Source organism: Oncorhynchus gorbuscha, linkage group LG06, assembly GCF_021184085.1.
Source record: "Oncorhynchus gorbuscha isolate QuinsamMale2020 ecotype Even-year linkage group LG06, OgorEven_v1.0, whole genome shotgun sequence".
In the NCBI taxonomy this organism is placed as follows: Eukaryota; Metazoa; Chordata; class Actinopteri; order Salmoniformes; family Salmonidae; genus Oncorhynchus; species Oncorhynchus gorbuscha.
In genome coordinates this window covers 32,149,080-32,171,617 of record NC_060178.1, presented here as the reverse complement: position 1 = coordinate 32,171,617, position 22,538 = coordinate 32,149,080, and the positions used below count along the sequence as shown (strand labels likewise).

General features: G+C 42.5%; 1 protein-coding gene across 7 annotated transcripts in view; it reads left to right on the top strand.

Annotated features, from left to right (window-relative positions):
* Positions 1-22,538, top strand: part of LOC124037838 (palladin-like) — a 164,615-nt gene that overhangs the window by 19,941 nt on the left and 122,136 nt on the right. Inside the window, exon 1 of one of the 7 annotated variants that reach the window (XM_046352961.1) lies at positions 20,154-20,336. The exons of the other annotated variants lie outside the window; for them this stretch is intronic. The gene's annotated coding sequence lies outside the window, so the exon portion shown is untranslated. Of the gene's footprint in view, positions 1-20,153; positions 20,337-22,538 lie in introns of those variants that run through there. 7 annotated transcript variants of the gene reach the window in all.

Genomic DNA, 22,538 nt, shown 5'->3' with positions numbered 1-22,538 from the left:
AGGAATTCTTCATGGAATTACCGCGTGTAGACTGTTCTGCTGCCTGCCTGTGTGTTGGAGAGTTTGTAGGTTGATGGTTTGTAAACGGTGTGCATGAGGGTGTATGTTTTTACCAGGTGTGGGAATGGAAAATATTTTACATTTACTGTAGCTCAACATGAAATGACTTAATCAATGGATAGAGCAGCTTGCTAAGGAGCGGATAAACTATGTACATACATGCATTGGACAGAAAAGTGTAGTGTAGGGTGAGGAGAGCACTGAACATGAAGCTCTGGGCATCTTGTTGTTATGACATGCATTATCTGAATGAGGCCCACAGAATTATACCTACGGAGGAGCGGCTTCTATGAAGGAACTTTGAATGTCTTTGAACTTCAGAGATTTGGCTTAACTGACGGTGGACCAGAGCTAGCCCTTGATCATGACTCTCAGTTCCATTACATTACTCATAATGCCACCTGGAGTTTAAGAGCTAGACCAGAGCTAGACCAGAGCTAGACCAGAGCTAGACCAGAACTAGCTGGCCAACAAGCTTGTGTGTGCAGAGTGGCACCAGAATAACAATAAAAACACATCTTACATTTTTGTCGTTAATAAATTCAACGTGAAACGTGATAACGATAGTATTTTTTAACTAGCATGGAAAACGTTCATCCAAGTTGATCCAAAATGAAGTTCTCTAATTAAAAATCTCTCTAATTTCTGAATCACACCTGTAACATCAGTAGCTACTGTAGACTATGCTTTGGAGGAAGGGGGAGGGGCACTTAGCCTACACACACACACACTGGCCGGCAGATACTGGAATCAGTTTGAGTGACTGTAAGGGCTTTGCATAGGAGCTTTGTTGCATTTTTGTGGGACTGAAAAGAACATTTGAAATGTAACAGAATGTTATTGACTAGGGATGCACGATATATCGGTGAACATATTGAAATCGGCTGATATTAGTTAAAAATGCCGGCATCGGCCCAATGTCTAGTTTAACGCCGATGTGCAGAACCAATGTCAAAGCTGGCGTGCATACCTATATAACATAATGATGCCACTCAAAATGTTGCACGACACGGGCAACACAGCATTCCTAACCTAGCCCACAATGTCTGCTGTGTGGACCGAGCAGTCAACAAGTCCAACAGTCATTTGAAAGAGGAAGAACATTTCAGCGAGACAACTCCGAGGCGAAATCCATTGCCCTTGACAATCAATCGTTCTCTGTTGTGGGTGATGTTGGCTTTCACCGACTGGTCGAGCACCGGTACACACTACCAAGTGCGCTATTTTTCAGATGTTGCCCCACTGTAGTTACACAATAATAGCATCACTGCTATTAGTTTCACGACTGACATTTGGACCAGCGATATCAGCCCCATGAGCATGCTGTGTCTGACAGCACAGTGGGTCGTCAAGGATTTCGTACTGAGGAAAGTCGTATTGCCGCTCATGAATGTGCTGGTTCTCATACCGCTGCTGCCATTTCAATGGCATTTGAGAACGTTTGAAACTCGGAAACATGAAAACACTAGCTACCTCCATTCGAACAGCTGACTTGAGAAATAAGCTCATCAACTGTGCCTAGAGAAGATGTGTAACCCTCTGTCATGGCATTGAAATGCCCGATCAACAAAACTGCCGACACAGGTTGTGAACAAGCAATGCTGTGGTATTCTCTCTTTACTGTGTCGCAACCATGCTCGATGCTAGGTACGAGGCTTGCTACTTTGATTACATACACACAGCTTGACAAGATGGAAACGGACACAGTGACAGTGCGCACCGAGGAAGAGAAGCCAGGGACAGACAGAGCTGAAACTTCACTGCTTGACATTTATGATGAAATCCTGGTTGAGAATGAAACGACTGAACAAATGAACAATGAAACAGCACAGCAAGTAAGTGAAAGAAATAGGTTTTGATGATGTTTTACTGGTAACGGGGACATACGTAAATGCCAACAAAATAACTTTTTGCTTAGTGTAGTATGGTTTGTGTTTGTAACCTTTATTTAACTAGGCAAAGTCAGGTAACAACAAATTCTTATTTAAATGACGGCCTACCCCAGCCTGGATTCGAACCAGGGACTGTAGTGATGGTGTCACGAACGTCGTCAGGGAAATTCAATCAGAGACAACGATAGTCAGCTGTACCTGATTGAGAACCATACCCGGCAAAAACATAGAAACAGAAAACATAGAAAAAAGAACATAGAATGCCCACCCAAATCACACCCTGACCAAACCAAAATAGAGACATAAAAAGTTCTCATAGGTCAGGGTGTGACATGGACCAAGGTGCAGCGTGGTGAGCATACATTTCTTTTTATTATGAATGTCGCCAACAAGAAACAACCAAAACAAACGTGAAGCTTACTAGGGCTGAAAGATTAGTGGAATCTGTGTGGGTGCTGGACAGGTAGGATGACTGACAGTGAAGGTGAACAGGTGGTCACGTGTCAGGTGACAGAGGAATGTATGAGACTGAGGCAGGAATTCCTTTAACCATAAAGTGGTATATTTACTGGTAGTCTGTGCTGCATCACAAAGGAAACAAATAACATGTATACAATCAAATTAATAATCAAAGATCAAATCATAGCAGTCATTATTAACAATTCACATTACACAATATGTTTGAAGCGTGCGCTCCAAGCCGCGCTCCGCGGTGATAACTATAAACAATAACTGAATGGCCCACTCTCCCGATCACCACAGATCATTCAGATGAAAGGTAAGAGTCGGTGGACTTACGTGGATTCATGGACGCACAGAACTTCTGGATCAGATGGATTTAGGGAAGAGAAAGCAGCGAGATCAGGCGATGGCAATTTCCTCCTTTTATAGAGTTGAGATCTGTAGGACATTTCCACCTGACCTAATTAAAGCGCCCCTGGCCCAGCTGAGTAAATGGCAATTAATTAAAGGAGTATTCCACCAACTCCATGGGCCTTTTCTACAAGGGCTATACAGGCCATTAACAGAGTCAACTACCCACAACTAAGGTGGAAAAAGTGGCTGCCTAAGTATGATTACCAATCATAGACAATGATAGACAGCTGTCCCTGATTGAGAACCATACCCGGCCAAAACATAGAAACAGAAAACATAGAAATAAAGAAACTAGAATACCCATCCTAGTCACACCCTGGCTTAACCAAAATAAAGAATAAAAGCCTCTCTATGGCCAGGGCGTGACAGATGCCTCTTGCACTGTGTGCCTTAGACTACTGTGTGTGTGTGTGTGTGTGTGTGTGTGTGTGTGTGTGTGTGTGTGTGTGTGTGTGTGTGTGTGTGTGTGTGTGTGTGTGTGTGTGTGTGTGTGTGTGTGTGTGTGTGTGTGTGTGTGTGTGTGTGTGTGTGTGTGTGTGTATTTAACTGTACTAGAATGCTTATAAGGCCGCTAACATTTAAAATACCGTTTATTGGTATCGTATCGTTTTTGGGGGGGCAAGGAAAATATTAGATATCGGTATCGGCCAAAAATGTCCTATCAGTGCATCACTATTATTAACCAGTTCCCATGCTTTTAAAATAATGGTTCTGCTCCAGAACAATATAGATCACTTTCGTTCCCGGGTTTGGTTCTGTTCCTCAAAAAATGTCATTCTTTTACAGTTTCGGTTCTGTTCCCTGAACCGGTTCCAACCCCTGGTTTTTATTAAATATTGCAATTAGACTTATATATATTATAGGTCAAAACATTTGTGTGAACTGTTGGAATCATTGAAATAGAATGATATACAGTATACGGTACCAGTCAAAAGTTTGGACACACCTAGTCATTCAAGAGTTTTCTTTATTTTTACTATTTTCTACATTGTAAAATAATAGTGAAGACATCAAAACTATGAAATAACACACATGGAATCATTTAGTAACAGAAAAAGTGTTTTAAAAAATCAGAATATCATTTATATTTTAGATTCTTCAAAGTAGCCACTGTTTGCCTTGATGACAGATTTGCACACTCTTGGCATTTTCTCAACAAGCTTCACCTGGAATGCTTTTCCAACAGTATTGAAATAGTTCCCACATATGCTGAGCACTTGTTGGCTGCTTTTCCTTCTCTTTGCAGTCCAATTCATCCCAAACCATCTCAATTTAGTTGAGGTCAGGGGATTGTGGAAGCCAGGCCATCTGATGCAGCACTCCATCACTCTCCTTCTTGGTCAAAATAGCCCTTACACAGCCTGGAGGTGTGTTGGGTCATTGACCTGTTGAAAAACAAATGATAATCCCACTAAGCCCAAACCAGATGGGATGGCGTATTGCTGCAGAATGCTGTGGTTGCCATGCTGGTTAAGTGTGCCTTGAATTCTAAGTGTCACCAGCAAAGTGTCACCAGCAAGTGTCCCCAGCAAAAGCACCCCCACACCATCACACCTCCTCCTTCATGTTTCACGGTGGAAACCACACATGCGGAGATCATCCATTCACCTACTTTGCGTCTCACAAAGACACGGCGGTTGGTACCAAAAATCTGGAATCATCAGGCCAAAGGACAGATTTCCACTGGTCTAATGTCCATTTCTTTTTGCTCCTCAAAAAGATAATGGAGAGGTTCGGGTGGGTTTGTACATAAAAATGATGTCCTAGCCATTTCTGAATCCTGGTTTAGGAAGGCCACTAAAAATTCTGAAATATCCATCCACAATTACAACAATTAATCCATCTCTCATTTTTAAAAGTAGTAGCTCGAACTGTTTGGGCATAGACCTGGATAGTAGGACAGAACTCTGCAGGGTCTCTACAGTAGATTGCAACACCACCCCCTTTAGCACCACCATCTCTCCAGAAATAAGTCTCTCACAGTTGTCGCTTGTTATAGACCCCCCTCAGCTCCCCAGCTGTGCCCTGGACACCATATGTGAATAGATTGACCCCATTTATCTTCAGAGTTCTTAATGTTAAGTGAGATATGGGATATGCTTAACACCCCGGCCGTCCTACAATCTAAGCTAGATGCTCTCAATCTCACACAAATGATCAAGGAACCTACCAGGTACAACCCCAAATCCATAAACATGAGCACACTCATATATATCATCCTGACCAACTTGCCCTCTAAATAGACCTCTGCTGTTGTCATCCAGGATCTCAGCCATCACTGCCCCCGTTATGGGTCCGTGGTCAAACGACCACCCCGTATCACTGGCAAACGCTTCCTAAAACACTACTGTGAGCAGGCCTTTCTAATTGACCTGGCCCGGGGACCCTGGAAGAATATTGACCTCATCCCATCAGTAGAGGATACCTAGTTGTTCTTCAAAAGTGCCTTCCTCACCATCTTAAATAGGCATGGAGCTTTCAAAAAAGGTAGAACTATGAACAGATATAGCCCTTGGTTCACTCCAGACCTGACTACCCTTGACCAGCACAAAAACATCCTGTGGCACGCTGCACTAGTTTCAAGAAGTTCCCGCGATATGCAACTTTTCAAGGAAGTCAGGAACCAATATACACAGTCAGTTAGGAAAGCAAAGGCTAGGTTTTTCAAACAGAAATTTGCATCATGCAGCACTAACTCCATAAGGTTTTGGGACACTGTAAAGTCCATGGAGAATAAGAGTACCTCTTCTCAGCTGCCCACTGCACTGAGGCTAGGAAACACCGTCACCACCGATAAATCCACAATAATCGAGAATGTCAATAAGCATTTCTCTACGGCTGTTGCAGCTCTACGTTTCAGCACCACAAAATGGTCCGCTGCCTGTTTTTTTAGTTGACTGTTAAAATGTAACTTTTGCATTATTTAGATAGGTTAACTTCCTTCTTAGGACTTTGCATTTGGAAGTTTTTAGCATCCGAGATTTTTATTATCATGATTATTTTTAAATAAATAAAATATTCATCATTCATTTGGGGTGCATTGTGGGGCCAAATAATATTGCTGGCGAGCCAGATTTGGTCCGCGGGCCACCAGTTGGGGAACCCTGGTCTAGGGTGTCTGGGAGGATGGAGGTGATGTGTGCCATGGCCTTTCAATGCACTTCATGATGACAGATGTTAGTGCTACAGGTAGTCATTGTGAAAGGTAACCATACGGAACAGAAATGATGGTGGTTAGCTTGAGACGTGGGACAAGGGGAGGTTGACTAGGATAAGGAGGTTGAAAATTACCATGAAAATTCCTGCCAGCTGGTCTGCGCATGCTCTGAGAACGCTCTATGGAAAACCGTCCGGCCCCTTGTCCTTTACTCACGTCAACCTCGGAGAGCGAGATCACCTAGTCCTCTTGGGGCAGTGGGGGCCCTCGTGCACAGTTTGGTGTTGTTTTTCGAAGTGTGCATGAAGTTCATTGAGTTCGTCTGGTAGAGAGGCATTGTTGGATAGGTCATGGTTAGGTCTACCTTTGTAGTCTGTAACGGACTATAGTCCCTGCTACTTGCGAGCGTCGGAGCCCTCGTGCATGGCTTGGTGTTGTTTTTGTCGAAACGAGGCATCGTTGGATAGATCACTGCTAGGTCTACCTTTGTAATCCGTAATGGACTCTAGACCCTGTCACATGCGAGCGTTGGAACTGGTGTAATAGGATTCCATCTTGTTCCTATATTGCGCTTTTGCCGGAGTGATGGTTCTGTGGAGGTCGTAGCAGGACTTCTTGAACGCATTTTTGTCCTCAGCCGTAGCTTCGGGGTTGGCTGCGATAGCTCTGTCCTTTAGTTTAATGCGTACATAGGTGACTGACTGCATCACTGCCTGGTATGGCAACTGCTCGGCCTCCGACCGCAAGGCACTACAGCGGGTGGTGCGAATGGCCCAGTACATCACTGGGGCCAAGCTTCCTGCCATCCAGGACCTCTATACCAGGCAGTGTCAGAGGATGGCCGTAAAAATTGTCAAAGGTGTCCACATCACCAACAAACTAGCATGGCCCAAGCACCGCAAGACCGTCGTGAAGAGGGCACGGCAAAACCTATTCCCCCTCAGGAGACTGAAAAGATTTGGCATGGGTCCTCAGATCCTCAAAAGATTATACAGCTGCACCATCGAGAGCATCCTGGTTGCATCACGGCCCGGTATGGCAACTGCTTGACCCCTGACTGTAAGGCACTACAGAGAGTAGTGCGTACGGCCCAGTACATCACTGTACAGGACCTATATACCAGGCAGTGTCAGAGGAAGGCCCTAAAAGTTGTCAATGACTCCAGCCACCCTAGTCATAGACTGTTCTCTCTGCTACCACAAGCAGTACTAGAGCACCAAGTCTGGGTCCAAGAGGCTTCTAAACAGCTTCTACCCCCAAGCCATAATACTCCTGAACATCTAGTCAAATGGCTACCCAGTCTATTCACATTGCCCCCCTCCACATTACATTTACATTTAAGTCATTTAGCAGACGCTCTTATCCAGAGCGACTTACAAATTGGTGCATTCACCTTGCACATCTATGCATAGTCACTTCAATGAACTCTACCTACATGTACATACTACCTCAACTAACCGGTGCCCTCGCACATTGACTCTGTACCAGCACCCCCCTGTATATATTGTTATTTTTATTTAAATACATGTTACTTTTATCTCTTATTCTTATCCGTATTTTTAGGGGCTCGTAAGTAAGCATTTCACTGGAAGGTCTACACCTGTTGTATTCAGCGCATGTGACTAATACAATTTGATTTGATTTGATAATCCAGGGCTTTTGATTGGGGAAGCAGCAAACCTTCAATGTGGGGACGTCGGCGATGCATTTTCTGATGAAGCCTGAGATGGAGGTGGTTAGCTTGTCAGCAGTCTTGGAAAATATTCCAGTCAGCGCTTGAAAAGCAGTTTTGCAACAGTTTCTTATTTATTGTGAGTGCGGCTGACATCTTTTGGGCCTTGCGAGGAATCCTGTCATCGACTTTTCGAGCCCCTGAGCCTGTGTAGGGATGTGTTTTGGTTTGGACTGTGTCTATTTTATGATTTTAGTTTCTGCCACCCCTTTTCCCACAATGGAATTGTTAAATGTATTTTCTTGTTCACCCTGTTCAGTAGGTGGTGGCAATACACATTATAGGTTGTAGTCTGCCATTAAACCATAAAGAAGAAGAAGAAGAAATAATAATGCGCTACTTGATTGACAGGGGGCGGAGCTTGGTGTGTGTGGGAAGCAGCCACAAGAGGTGAGAGAGAGATGACGAATGAGTAAACTATAAAAACAGACATTACGCACGGCTTAGAGGCGTTTCTAAATATTGCGTGCGATTATGAATCTTGTAATATGGATTTTGCACTTTGCAATATTGCGATGTGAAATGAATTATTTGTGCAGCCCTAGTATGTATGTGTGTATATTTTGTGTTTGACTATGTGTTTACTTGAATGTGTAAGTGTGTGTGTGTGAGTGTAGAAGCCAGTTTTATGACTAGACAAGAGGGTCATATGGGACTCATAAAACCAAGGTTGGGGTTTCCCTCCCAGATCCATGTCCATGTGACAGGAGTACAGCTGTACGTTAAAATGTCTCACTCAGAGTAAAGAGAAGCATCTATCTCTATCTCTTTCTTGATCTCTCTTTACTCGCTTTGTCTCTTCTCCCCACCACTGTCATTATCAACATTCCTCCTTTTCTTTTCTCTTCCTCATCCTTTAGCTCTCTGTCCCTGTTTCCCTCTTCCCCCCCCCCCCTCTCTCTCCCCCCCTTCTCTCTCTCTCTCGCTCTCTCTCTCCCTCTGCACGCACAGCCACAGTTTGTCTGTGACTCAGACCCACAGATTAGTGATGAGGCACTATGTTGTTTTTAGGTGATGATGTCATAGAGACAGTTGTATTCCAAGGGTCCATGTGAGGGGATTCAGTTTCATGTAAAGGGGAGGATGAGACCATCCATAATGTCTCATCATGTCTCATGTGTCTGTGCAGTAAAAAATGAGTAGGGAGGTTGGAGGGTTACAGAGTCCAAATGCTGTTAAGACAGTTAAAGTCCTCTGTCTCCTGCTGCTCTATATCATCCATCTAAATTAAGAGATAACAACGACTTACTTCATAGTTATTTATAGAGGGTACATTTTTTGCAACTTTTTTTTGGAGACTCTACTGTATATCAAGCCTGTTCTGGCAGCGGATACCCAGCTAACAATTCTAGGGAGAGAGAACGTTTTTGTAATGTTACGTGTTGCTTCTGATAGAAACATACCCAGAACATGGTTGCCATATTCTCAGAATATCAGAGATGTATATATACAGTAATATGTCTGTACTTCCTCACATTTACCATTTAAGTAATGATGATGCCAGTTATACCAAAAACAATACACAACGCAGAGTTCCATCTGTAACGGCGTTCTTCGTTTGTCAAAAGAGAGTCGGACCGAAATGCAGCGTAGTGGTTACTCATGTCTTTAATGAACAAAGATCGTGATACATGAAATAACTTATACATATACAAAAACAACAAACGGAACGTGAAACCTATTACAGCCTATCTGGTGAAACTACACAGAGACAGGAACAATCACCCACAAAATACAAAGCGAAACCAGGCTACCTAAATACGGTTCCCAATCAGAGACAACGAGAATCACCTGACTCTGATTGAGAACCGCCTCAGGCAGCCAAGCTTAACAACACCCCTAATCAGCCGCGATCCCAAATAAAAAACCCCAATACGAAATACAACAACATAAACCCATGTCACACCCTGGCCTGACCAAATAATAAACGAAAACACAAAATACAATGACCAAGGCGTGACACCATCTCCCAAGTTTTATTGTGGAAAAATAGACAAATTGCAACATAATCACTTGAGACCAGTGTTGGGGATAATATATTACTAACAGTAATATATTACAGTTATATATTACTTTTTAAAGTAATGGAGTAATATAACGACTTACTGTCTTCAAATATTGTAATATTATTAGAGTTTACAGTTATTTTTTTCAAGTAACCAGTGTATTACTTTCAAGAACCTTCTAGAAGGACAATTTCTGCAGCACTCCACCAATCAGGCTTTTATTGTAGAGTGGCCAGACGGAAGCCACTCCTCAGTATATAAGGTACATGAAAGCCCACTTGAAGTTCGCGAAATGACACCTAAAGACTCTCAGACCATGAGAAACAAGATTCTCTGGTCTGATAAAACCAAGATTGAACTCTTTGGCCTGAATGCCAAGTGTCACGTCTGGAGTAAACCTGGCACCATCCCTGCGGTGAAGCATGGTGGTGGCAGCATCAGCTGCAGGGACTGGGAAACTAGTCAGGGACAAGTCTCTGAATGTCCTTGAGTGGCATCAGCCAGAGCCCGGACTTGAACCTGATCTCAGGAGAGACCTGACAATAGCTGTGCAGCAACACTCCCCATCCAACCTGACAGAGCTTTAGAGGATCTGCAGAGAAGAATGGGAAAAACTCCCCAATTACAGGGGGTGTACCAAGCTTGTAGCGTCATACCCAGGAAGACTCAAGGCTGTAATAATTTCTAAAAACCTGTTTTTTGCTGTGCCAAATATGGGATATTGTGTGTAGATTGATGAGGGACATTAGAATAAGGCTGTGACCTAACAAAATGTGTAAAAAGTCAAGGGGTCTGAATACTTTCTGAAGGCACAGTACCGTCTACTTTTAAAGCCTTGTCTCATGCGCTATTGACCTCCCGAGTGGCACAGCGGTCTAAGGCACTGCATCTCAGTGCTAGAGGCATCACTACAGACCCTGGTTCCATTACAGCCTGTATCACAACCGGCTGTAATTGGGAGTCCCATAGGGCGGTGCACAATTAGCCCAGCGTCGTCCAGATTAGGGTTTGGCCCGGGGTAGGCCGTCATTGTAAATAAGAATTTGTTCTTAACTGACTTGCCTAGTTAAATAAATAAAAATGTAATCGTGAAGCCTAAAATCAAATGATCTAACAGGGGATAGCTAGCTAGCATAATGTCACAAGCATGATGAGCTCGCTAGTAACTTTAGTTAGACTTGATTGGCGTGCATGCAAGCTAGCTACCGGTATGCTAGCTGGCCGGTAGCTACAATAGTGTCCACTAGCAAACATCTAACAGCAGAAGAAACACACTACATTTGAAACAGTTAGCAATAATCTAATGAATTTAGGCCTTGTGAAATATAGAAGCTGATCTGGCTTTCAAGTCTGTCTATGAAAAATGCCCTTTTGCTTAACAAACTTAACCAGAACCATGCATAATGGACATTCACTAATAATGACTAACTTCTTGTAGCTGTCTTTATAGAAACTTAACCCCGGTCTCATGAACAATCTCTTAAGCACAAGCCCACGAGCTAGTGAGGAAGTAGGCAGGTAATCTTTATTTTTGAAGTTTAGCCAACTTGGATCTACTTGCTAGCTAACAAGGTAGAACAGTTGAATTGTTATGAAAACACCCTTCTGTCCGTCTCCAACTGTCTGAACAGCATGTTGGCCTGTCCACTTTGTTCAGATGATGAAATCAAGTGGCCTACCTTATTTCTCAGAATGAGAACGAGTTGCCAATTCCTTATATAATAATTTTTTATTTGATTAAACACAGTCTAGACAGCTAGTATAACAGTCTGTGGCTAAAATACTGCTAGTGGTACCACAATGCCGCACACAACAGAATCTGAGCATTTTTTTCCAGAATCAATGTTCATTGATACTCCCAGTATAGTAGGGTATTCTCTTCAGTTTGAAGGGGAAACATAAAAAGGGTTTATTTATGTTGTCTCCTAGTACAGTAAAACAATGTCTCAATGTATTTCAGTGTCCGTATGACCGACTCTGTTGGACCAAACCTCAAATGCAAATAGTGAGTTGAAACTGCTTGTTGTCAAAGGAAGAATTGATCTTTCATCTTTGTTCCTGTGAGTGGCAGGAGGAGGAGCTTTGTGTGTGTGTGTGTGTGTGTGTGTGTGTGTGTGTGTGTGTGTGTGTGTGTGTGTGTGTGTGTGTGTGTGTGTGTGTGTGTGTGTGTGTGTGTGTGTGTGTGTGTGTGTGTGTGTGTGTGTGTGTGTGTGTGTGTGTGTGTGTGTGTGTGTGTGTGTGTGTGTGTGTGTGTGTGTGTGTGTGTGTAAATGGGAAGGTGCAGAGACAAAACCAAAAAAGACAACATGAGAACAAACGCTCATAAAAATGTAATTCATTTTATATCTTGTCCAGCCCTATGTGGATGTCTGGTTCAGGTCCCAGGCTCCCAATGACTGTCATGATTATTTATTTACAAGTTCATGGCAATTTCCTCTTCAGTACCTGATAGAACAGACCCAGAAGGTGTAGGCGTTCATTTCAATGCCCCTGGGCGGACCATTTACTTTGTGCGGTGAAAATCATGTGATAAAATCCTGTAATCCCAATAGCAAGCAATGCAATCCAAGGGTTGGCTGGACTGCAGGCCGAATGCCCGGAGCTGCTAATGGCAGGGCAGTAGGTAACTGAACAAGAGCTTGTTTGAACAATATAATATATCTTGAAACAGTCAAATGTTTTACCAATCATAAGTGGGGTACTGCCCCTAACACCCTAATGGACGGGCCACCAATGTCGCCTGGTGATGTCACGAGGTGAGAGGCCAAAACTCCATCCCACCAAAACTGGCAAAAAAGTCTTCAAACAGCTCTTACACTAAAAGGGCATTATCATAATTTTCACAATTTCACATTATTATTCCAACCTCATGATGTGGAAAAATATATACAGTTGAAGTCGGAAGTTTACATACACTTAATTTGGAGTCATTAAAGCTCGTTTTTCAACCACTCCACAAATTTCTTAAATTTAAGTTAAAGTTAACAAACTATAGTTTTGGCAAGTCGGTTAGGACAGCTACTTTGTGCATGACACAAGTCATTTTTCCAACAATTGATTACAGACTATAATTCACTGTATCACAATTCCAGTGGGTCAGAAGTTTACATACACTAAGTTGACTGTGCCTTTAAACAGCTTGGTAAATTCTAGAAAATCATGTAATGGCTTTAGAAGCTTCTGATAGGCTAATTGACATCATTTGAGCCAATTGGAGGTGTATCTGTGGATGTATTTCAAGGCCTACCTTCAAACTCGGTGCCTCTTTGCTTGACATCATGGGAAAATCAAAAGAAATCAGCCAAGACCTCAGAATTTTTTTTTAGACCTCCACAAGTCTGGTTCATCCTTGGGAGCCATTTCCAAACAACTGAAGGTACCACATTCACCTGAACAAACAATAGTACGCAAGCATAAACACCATGGGACCACGCAGCCGTCATACTGCTCAGGAAGGAGACGCGTTCTGTCTCCTAGAGATGAATGTACTTTGGTGTGAAAAGTGCAAATTAATCCCAGAACAACAGCAAAGGACCTTGTGAAGATGCTGGAGGAAACAGGTAGAAAAGTATCTATATCCACATTAAAACAAGTCCTATACTGACATAACCTGAAAGGCCGCTCAGCAAGGAAGAAGCCACTTCTCTAAAACCGCCATTAAAAAGCCAGACTACGTTTTGCAACTGCACATGGGGACAAAGATTGTACTTTTTGGAGAAATGTCCTCTGGTCTGATGAAACAAAAATAGAACTGTTTGACTGTAATGACCATCTTTATGTTTGGAGGAAATAGAGGGAGACTTGCAAGCTGAAGAACACCATCCCAATGTGAAGCACGGGGGTGGCAGCATCATGTTGTGGGGGTGCTTTGCTGCAGGAGGGACTGGTGCACTTCACAAAATAGATGGCATCATGAGGGAGGAACATTATGTGGACATATTGAAGCAACATCTCAAGACATCAGTCAGGAAGTTAAAGCTTGGTTGCAAATTGGTCTTCTAAATGGACAATGACCCCAGGCATGCTTCCAAAGTTGTGGCAAAATGGCTTAAGGACAACAAAGTCAAGGTATTGGAGTGGCCATCACAAAGCCCTGACCTCAATCCCATGGAAGATTTGTGGGCAGAAGTTGAAAAAGCGTGTGCGAGCAAGGAGGCCTACAAACCTGACTCAGTTACAGCTCTGTCAGGAGGAATAGGCCAAATTTCACCCAACTTATTGTGGGAAGATTGTGGAAGACTACCCTAAAAGTTTGACTCAAACAATTTAAAGGCCATGCTACCAAATACTAATTGAGTGTATGTAAACTTCTGACCCACTGGGAATGTGATGAGAGAAATAAAAGATGAAATTAATAATTCTCTCTACTATTATTCTGACATTTCACATTCTTAAAATAAAGTGGTGATCCTAACTGACCTAAGACAGGGAATTTGACTAAATGTCAAGAATTGTGAAAAACTGAGTTTAAATGTATTTGGCTAAGGTGTATGTAAACTTCCGACTTCAACTGTATATTTAAAACACAGGGATATCACATTTTTTATTGCTCTGGGCCTTTGGGGCGGCAGGGTAGCCTAGTGGTTAGAGCTTTGGACTAGTAACCGGAAGGTTGCAAGTTCAAACCCCCGAGCTGACAAGGTACAAATTTGTCCCCTGAACAGGCAGTTAACCCACTGTTCCTAGGCCATCATTGAAAATAAGAATTTGTTCTTAACTGATCTTGCCTAGTTAAATAAAGGTAAAATTAAATAAAGGTTAAATAAATAAAAAAATGCTGCCTGTTTCCAGAGACAGTCTTCTGTTGAAGGACTTATTCTCTATAGAGAGAAAAATGGCACATGAGAGAGAGAGAACACTGTAGGCTGATCATGCTCAGGCAAAGGATCAAAGCAGACACTCAGTCCTCATTTTTCTTTATTTTCCTGGATAGTCACCTGTTCAAGTGGGATAAGGAAGGCTTTTTGGGATTTTTAAGTCCGTCAGTCGAGTACCTTATTTCCTTTTTTGTTCAAGCTGGGCTGAAGCCCATTTAGGTATGCTGTCTTTCTGCCAGGGATTTGGGGTTTAAGTGTCTCCATATAGTGCTGAAGTTCGCCTGACATGCTCACCATTATTGCTCCAATTACTGGGTGTTTTAAACCTGTGACTGAATGGTCTTTGTCCCCGTTCTCCTGGATTCCTGTATGTCCTTACAGAGGTGATCTATCAAAAACTATACGCCACCACTATCAGGAAGCAGAGAAGGTTGGGCTATGGGTGCAGATGTGTGTGTGTGCATGCGTGCATTTGTGTTTCTGTTGTCATGATGTTGGCCCGGGGGTGGGGGGTAGGTTTATGACTGTCATAAATACCTCTTCCCCCCTGTTTCCTCTCTGCCCTACTGATGTTACATTTGCAAACCCCTTGGTTAACATAGATTCTGGGAACATCAGAAGGTGGGGGGAAATGAACTATATTCTGGTAATCCGACCAATTGAACATATGCGGTGGTACTTAATGAATATGATGTCAGTTCGGTTATCATCTGAGACATTCTCATCAATGGTAAGATGACTTAAACTCTACAGTGGAAAATCAAGAGTTATCGGATTCACATGGAATTGTTTTCAGACACACCCTTCTCGCTCCACGATATAAAGCCTTGACGACAATATAACCTCCTGTTCCGAGGATGTGAGGACGACGGTCCGATGTCAGAATGGTTCAGATAATAACTACAGAACGAAGCCAACATCAGCGTGAGCTTTGGTTGGGAATGGTATGAACTTTGAACTCTTATTCACTACAGAAGTGATACCTCCTAGCCGTTGAGTTAGCAACAGCAGCTGCAAACGAGGGTTAGGAAGGAACAGACAGAGTATCCCATCTATCACACAATGACGTTACTACAACGGATCCAATTGACCACCAGAGACGTTCTTCAAAGGACTCGGTTTGGCAACACGGTCTTCTATCTACCACCAACCTACTGAAGAGCAGCTCAGAGTAAATATTTATTGCATTTTCCTTTTCCAAATGGGCGGTAATTTAGAATGCATAAGATACTGTATTTACGATAGCACAGCTTCGCTCTTTGTTCCTCAGTCTTCCCACTCTTTCACTCAAACCCAGACCCTTTTCTTTTGTGTAACAAGCTGTCATATCTGTTCCGCCTGCCAGGGACGTTTTCCTTTATGACATCATTTGTAATCAAGTTAAGATTAATTAATTAATTAAGTAATTAATTATGTGTATGTGTAATTCTGTGTGATTAGTTAGGTATTTAGTAAATAAATCATTTGTAATGGTTGTCTGACGAGGAGGAGTAATAGGAAGGATCTGAGGACCAATGCGCAGCATGATTAACGTTCATGATATATATTATAACTTAGAACACTAAAGAATAAAACAACAACGAGAACGAAATGACACCGAAACAGTTCTGTCTGGTACAGACACAAAACAGAAAATATAATCACCCACCCCAACCATACTAAAACAAAGACATAACAAAAGAACTAAGGTCAGAACGTGACATAATTAAACCCAATTTTGTATTGCTGATTCAACTTGTGTGCCAGGGTTGGTGAAGATAACCAAGAATTTACAACTTTCAGATGAGACTGAATTAATATTGACTGCTATTGATGTAAAATATTACTAGGTCTTTAAGACCTAGAGTTCGGAAGATAACATTATTTTGTGGTGCCCCGACTCTCTAGTTAATTACATTTACATGATTAGCTCAATCAGGTAATATTAATTACAGAGAAATGATTTTATAGAATAGCATGTTATATCACTTAATCTAGCATAGCCAAATAGGTTTTTGCTGTCATTGGCTTCAGATGGCCCTAAGTGCCTGTGACTTCCTCCTTGTTAAAAGACTACCCCACTCTTCTGTAACAGGCAGTAGTCAAATGAGATGTTTCATTGAGCCGGAAAAATCTTATAGGTTTGGAGGAAAAGACATTGAAAGGAATAACAGCAGACAGAGGTCAGGGGTCACAGTCATTGGTCTAAGGATAGTTCTAAAGCATGTGACCTGGTCATGGATCAGCTGTGGATGCTTAGAATACTCTTTGTTGCTGCTCCATGTACATATTTCAGCAGAGATTACAGCCTGGTCTCATAGACTAGATGTAACATAGTAAATGATATGTTACATTTGATATGGTTACATAAGACAGATGTATGGTTACATAAGACAGTCAAAAACGATAAGTAGGGTGGCTGGTTGGGTTGGCTGGGTTGGCATCCACCCCACCCAACCCAACTCCTAGCCTAGCTAACGTTAGCCAGCTAGCTAATGTTAGCCACCTAGCTATTATTCATATCATACATTTAGCAAATTCATAACATACAATGCTGTGAAAAAGTATAGGTCCCCAAACTGATTTTTGAATATTTTTTATACTGAATGTTAGATCTTCAACGACATATTTGGTGAAAGGAACCTGAGTGAAGAAATAACACAACAATTACCCACTTATTTCATAAACAAAGTTATGCAACACCCAATGCCCCTGTGTGAAAAAGTAATTTCCCCCTTACACTCAATAACTGGTTGTGCTACCTACTTTTTTGTTGTTATTTGTAAACTCATGTTCCCTTTATCTAATTTTAGGTTTTGGTTGAAGATCTGCTAACATTTAATGTCCAAATATGCAAAAATAGAGAAAATCAGAAAGGGAAAAAACACTTTTTTGCATTGTACGTTTTGCCAATTCGTAACATATAATACAAATTGTAATTCATCACGTCATACAAAATGGGTGATTGACATCCACAAATGAATAAATAAACATTAATAAACATCATACTAAACGGATGTCCTTGGATTTACGTACAGAATAATACAAAATGCCCTGAGACCAGGTTGGAAATTATGTTGCTGCTATTGCAGAAACCATATTTAAGATGAAGTCTATCTCATGGTCTGAAAGCCTGTTATGAACTGTCCCTCTCTCTTAACCCTCTCTGGCCTGGCAGATGAAAACATACAGAAAGGATGTTTTATCAATCTCTCTCCATTTGAAATGCTGATTTCAAGCATTTTTAAGACAACTTGTTGTTTGTTTCCCCTCAGCGGAAAACCCGGCATCTTTTCCTCTCCATGTTGAACTCAAGAGTTTAGAGGTTTGAAAATGTTTAAACGAGTTCTCATAGATGTCTGTTTTGTTGTTTTTCATGTTGTAATTTATGCTCCTATCCAAGTGAACTTCATGAGTGGTCCTATTCTTATTTTGCTTTGGGAATGTGAAGGTTGTCATGGAAATGTTGACATGTACTGTACCCATTTTTGTATGATGTCATGTGACCTTGACATGGCCCTTTTTAAACAGTGAAATAGTCTACTCCGTGTAAGTGGGTTTTGCGTACTTGTAAGCACGAATGTATGTGGTTAATGGGAGTTTCCATATTAAGTGGGTGTGTAATGTTATAATGCTTGGGTTGGACAGTGTGGATACTGTACTGTAAGTGTGTGTGCTCCATATGGAAATGAGAGCTAATAGGGAGGAGGCCCTTCATGCTCTGTCAGTTGACTAACATCTTGGAGCTCTCAGCCAGAACCGTCTCTTCCAGATCCAAACTATCTCTCTTCCTGAACCAAGCCTCCCTGAACACTGTGTTATAGCCCTACTGGATACAGAGGGCGCAGGCCAGCTTTTATACAGACCAGAGAGCACTCAGCAACAGCAGGCCTGAAGTTAACCTACTGTGGGCCAGCCTGGTATTAGTAATGTGAGCATCTTGAATCAGTAAAACTCATCGTCTCATTAACCTGTGTTTTATGGTTACTTAAGCCGGAGGATACACACATAGTTCTTTTCATGTCTTTTTCACAGTAGTGTAGCTCCAATGGAATGGCTATGAAACCAACCCCTTTTATTGGGTAGCTAGAATTAACAAACTGTGAGAGAGCAGCATGACCCAGCCCATCATCGGTTTGTGTATTCATCTTCATCGGCCCGTGTGCGCGCACACACACACACACACACACACACACACACACACACACACACACACACACACACACACACACACACACACACACACACACACACACACACACACACACACACACACACACACACACACACACACACACACACACACACACACACACACACACTGTCTCTGGTATGAACCCCTCCTAGCAACAACTACCACAAATAATTCCATCTGCTGCTGCTTCCCAGTGGCAGAGCCTCCACTGACACACACAGACCAAAATATCACTGGGCAGTTCACCCAATGTTATAAACCCCAAAACCTGAACCCCATACTGAGCATTTCACTGAGTGAAAAACGACACCCTTTCATGCTTCATTTAATGTTAGCCCCTGTGTCAGGCCTTGCCCCAGTGCACTAGAGAAACGTCAATCACTTTATTCACATTTCTAGCTCTACTGTATGTAAACTGTACAGTAAGCGTTTGGTGTGTGAGGTCTGCAGACAGTCTTAGGGCAGTGTATGCTCTTTTTGCAGAGCATGACCAGGCAGGGTTTACAGCCATCTGTCCCATACTGACCAGGTGCTGCCCACTCTAAGTGGATCTATTTCCATACCGTCCTAATTAAGCTATTTTAGACCAGGCCAAAGTGGCCTATTTCAATTTGGCACGCAAGATAAAATGTCTGATGTCACAAAGCACTGTTATTTTTAATTTCTCATCATTATACCACACGCAGAATTAAGCCCCTAATGCCTTTATTTCCCTTCAAGTCATCTGGCTCTGTGTCAGACCCAGAACTGAGGGGTAATTGTTAGACTTTAAGATGACCAGTAGACTGTGACCCAGCCTGCTAAACTGACAGAATACAGACTGCATAGCACAGCTTTGTTTCAGTATGGGGAAAAAAAACGTGACAATGAAGCTGTTAGGATAACATTTGGCCCCACAAGCAGAATGGCATCTGAAACATACAAATACTACTGCCAGTGATGTTTCACCCACCTGGATATGATCTTTATCAGGATGTACAATACAGTACCAGGACCATCCTTATTTAGTCTCTTGCGTTTCATTGTTATTGACCCAGACAGAGTAATTGGGATGGAGTAGAGTTGGGGGGTTTAACCCCCAGTGTGTCTCAGCCTAGGGGACTCTGGACAGGATGTCAGCACCTCTCTTTCCCCCTTCCTCCATGGGTTCCTGGTCCAGCCACAGTGGACTCCAAAATGGGATCGATGTGTTATTTACTGATACTGACAGCAAGTGTGGGGGGGGGGGGGGGGACACGTGAGACACAGAGATTGAAGGAGAGTTTAACTGAAGTCATGCCAAGAGATCAGAGTCCGACTCACAACAATCTTGGTTGCTTTTAAAAATCGGACTGTCTCTCTCTCTCTCCTTCTGTCTCTCTCCACTTTCTGCTACTCCCTCCCACTTTGCTCTCTCTGTGCCCTCTGTGTGTGTTTCAGTGTTACTCAGTGGCAGAGTGTGTGTGTGTGTGTGTGTGTGTGTGTGTGTGTGTGTGTCAGTGTTTTTGACAGTGGCTTAGTGATAGTCACTGTCTCAGAGGTTGTGACTTTATTTAAATCTTCAATTACTTCACTTTAAGATAAAGGAAATTATAGGTGACATCATTCTTATATTCAATAACTTTGGCAGCACATCAGCACAGGTAAGAAACTCTGAACTTTGAACCCAGTTGTTGTTCAATGTAGTCTACTTTAGTTTCTTAGTTTTAAGTTGACTTACTTGTTCATGTCACTGTTTGGTGAATCTGTCATATTTTATCAACTCATCTGCTTGTGTGGTTATTATACAAATATTGGCAATTAATTTGGGTCTGGAATTAATGAATTTCTCAGAATATTTCAGGGCTAGACATTATTAGTCATATCAAGTAAAGTTGTGGTTCTGGTGGAGAAATTATAATGAAGTATTTGGTTACATGCTGTACATTTGTGGTATTTAATGGAAGGTTTTACTGGGTTTTGATGCTGAACATGATTTTGTTCGGTGTTGGGTCATTCATTAACAAAAAAAGCTAAGCCTGTTTGTATTTCATCACCTCAGGGTACCCCTTGCCTCTCACACTGTTTTCCTCCCCTTGTGAGGCTCTTGATAGTCCGTGTTTTTCCATTGGACTGGGTCATCTTATTTTGATGTCGTAGTTTATTTGGGAAAGCTGATTTGAGCTTGGCTGATATCTACTGTAAATATTTGATTCGTCTTGCACTTATTTAATATGATAACAGACACCCATGAAATATGTACGGTGGAACTTTACTCTGTAGGGTAAGGATAACGTGTGTGTGTGCGTGTGTGCAACCCAGTATCACAGATTATTGTGAAATAGACAAGAATTGCTTATTGGATTTTTTTTGTATGCAGTACACACTATTGTATAGAGGAATGTGGGGTAAGTTGAGCCAAAGGGGTAAGTTGAGCCAAAGGGGTAAGTTGAGCCAAAGGGGTAAGTTGAGCCATCTGTGTTTCTAAGAAAACATACACAAAATGTATTATCTGACCAAATATTTAGGAAGAGGTCATCATTTCATGGAGTCTGTGAATGAAGGAACTACATGAAAAAAAGTGGTAAGCAAGTCACGTCCAAAAAAACTGATTTTCACTAAAGTCAAATGAATTTATTCTGTTAGAGGTTTCATGAAGCTTGTATCTAAACCAAAGTAGATCGTTTTAAGATTGTTCTATACGTCAGTTGGGGTCTTTATAAGCTTTAATATGAGGTTCTAAATCTAGCATGAAAGTGCATCCTTGTAGCTGTGTGTGTTATGCAGGTGAATGAGGACCCAAAAGCGACTTGGCGAAAACAGAGTCTTTATTCCAGCAAAGGAAAAAGGCAATACTCCTAGACAAATCAGAGCAGAAAACAAAACATAAAAACTAATTCCACTCGTAGTGACGAGGACAGACTGGAGACTCGACCATAAACTGTAGGTTGCCTCGGGAAGGCACCGACCGTAGCAGACTCAGATACCTGCTCACACGCAGCATCTGAGGGAAACAAGACACAGCACGGCGAACAATATACAAGGATCCGACAGGACAGAAACGGAAGACAAGGGGAGAAATAGGGACTCTAATCAGAATGCAAGATACGGAACAGGTGTGAAAAGATTAGATGATTGATTAGGGGAATAGGAACAGCTGGGAGCAGGAACGGAACGATAGAGAGAAGAGAGAGAGGGAGGGAGAGAGAAAAAGGGAACGAACCTAATAAGACCAGCAGGGGGAAACGAACAGAAGGGAAAGCAAAATGACAAGACAATATAAGACAAAACATGACAGTACCCCCCCACTCACCGAGCGCCTCCTGGCGCACTCGAGGAGGAACACTGGCGGCAACGGAGGAAATCATAAATCACAAACGGTCCAGCACGTCCCGAGAAAGAACCCAACTCCTCTCCTCAGGACCGTAACGGAAAGCGATAAAAAGGGAAACTAGGGTACTACTCTAAAAAAAAAATGAGACACGGGTAGAGAACTGAAAGCTATAGAGCAAACAGGACCAAACAGGCCAGGAGAGTAACAACTAGGGACAGACTGAGACACAGCAAGGGCAGGAACAAGAACAGGAGAGATGCAGTGGCAGGGAACAGACTGAGACCCAGCAAGACCAGGAGCAGAAGCAGAAAAAAAATTACCAGACTTATTCTGCGCGCAGTCCGAACACGCAGCCACGAAACGGCGCGTGTCACGCTCCTGAGTAGGCCACCAAAAGCGCTGGCGAATAGAAGCAAGAGTACCTCGAACGCCGGGATGGCCAGCTAACTTGGCAGAGTGAGCCCACTGAAGAACAGCCAGATGAGTAGAAACAGGAACGAAAAGAAGGTTACTAGGACAAGCGCGCGGCGAC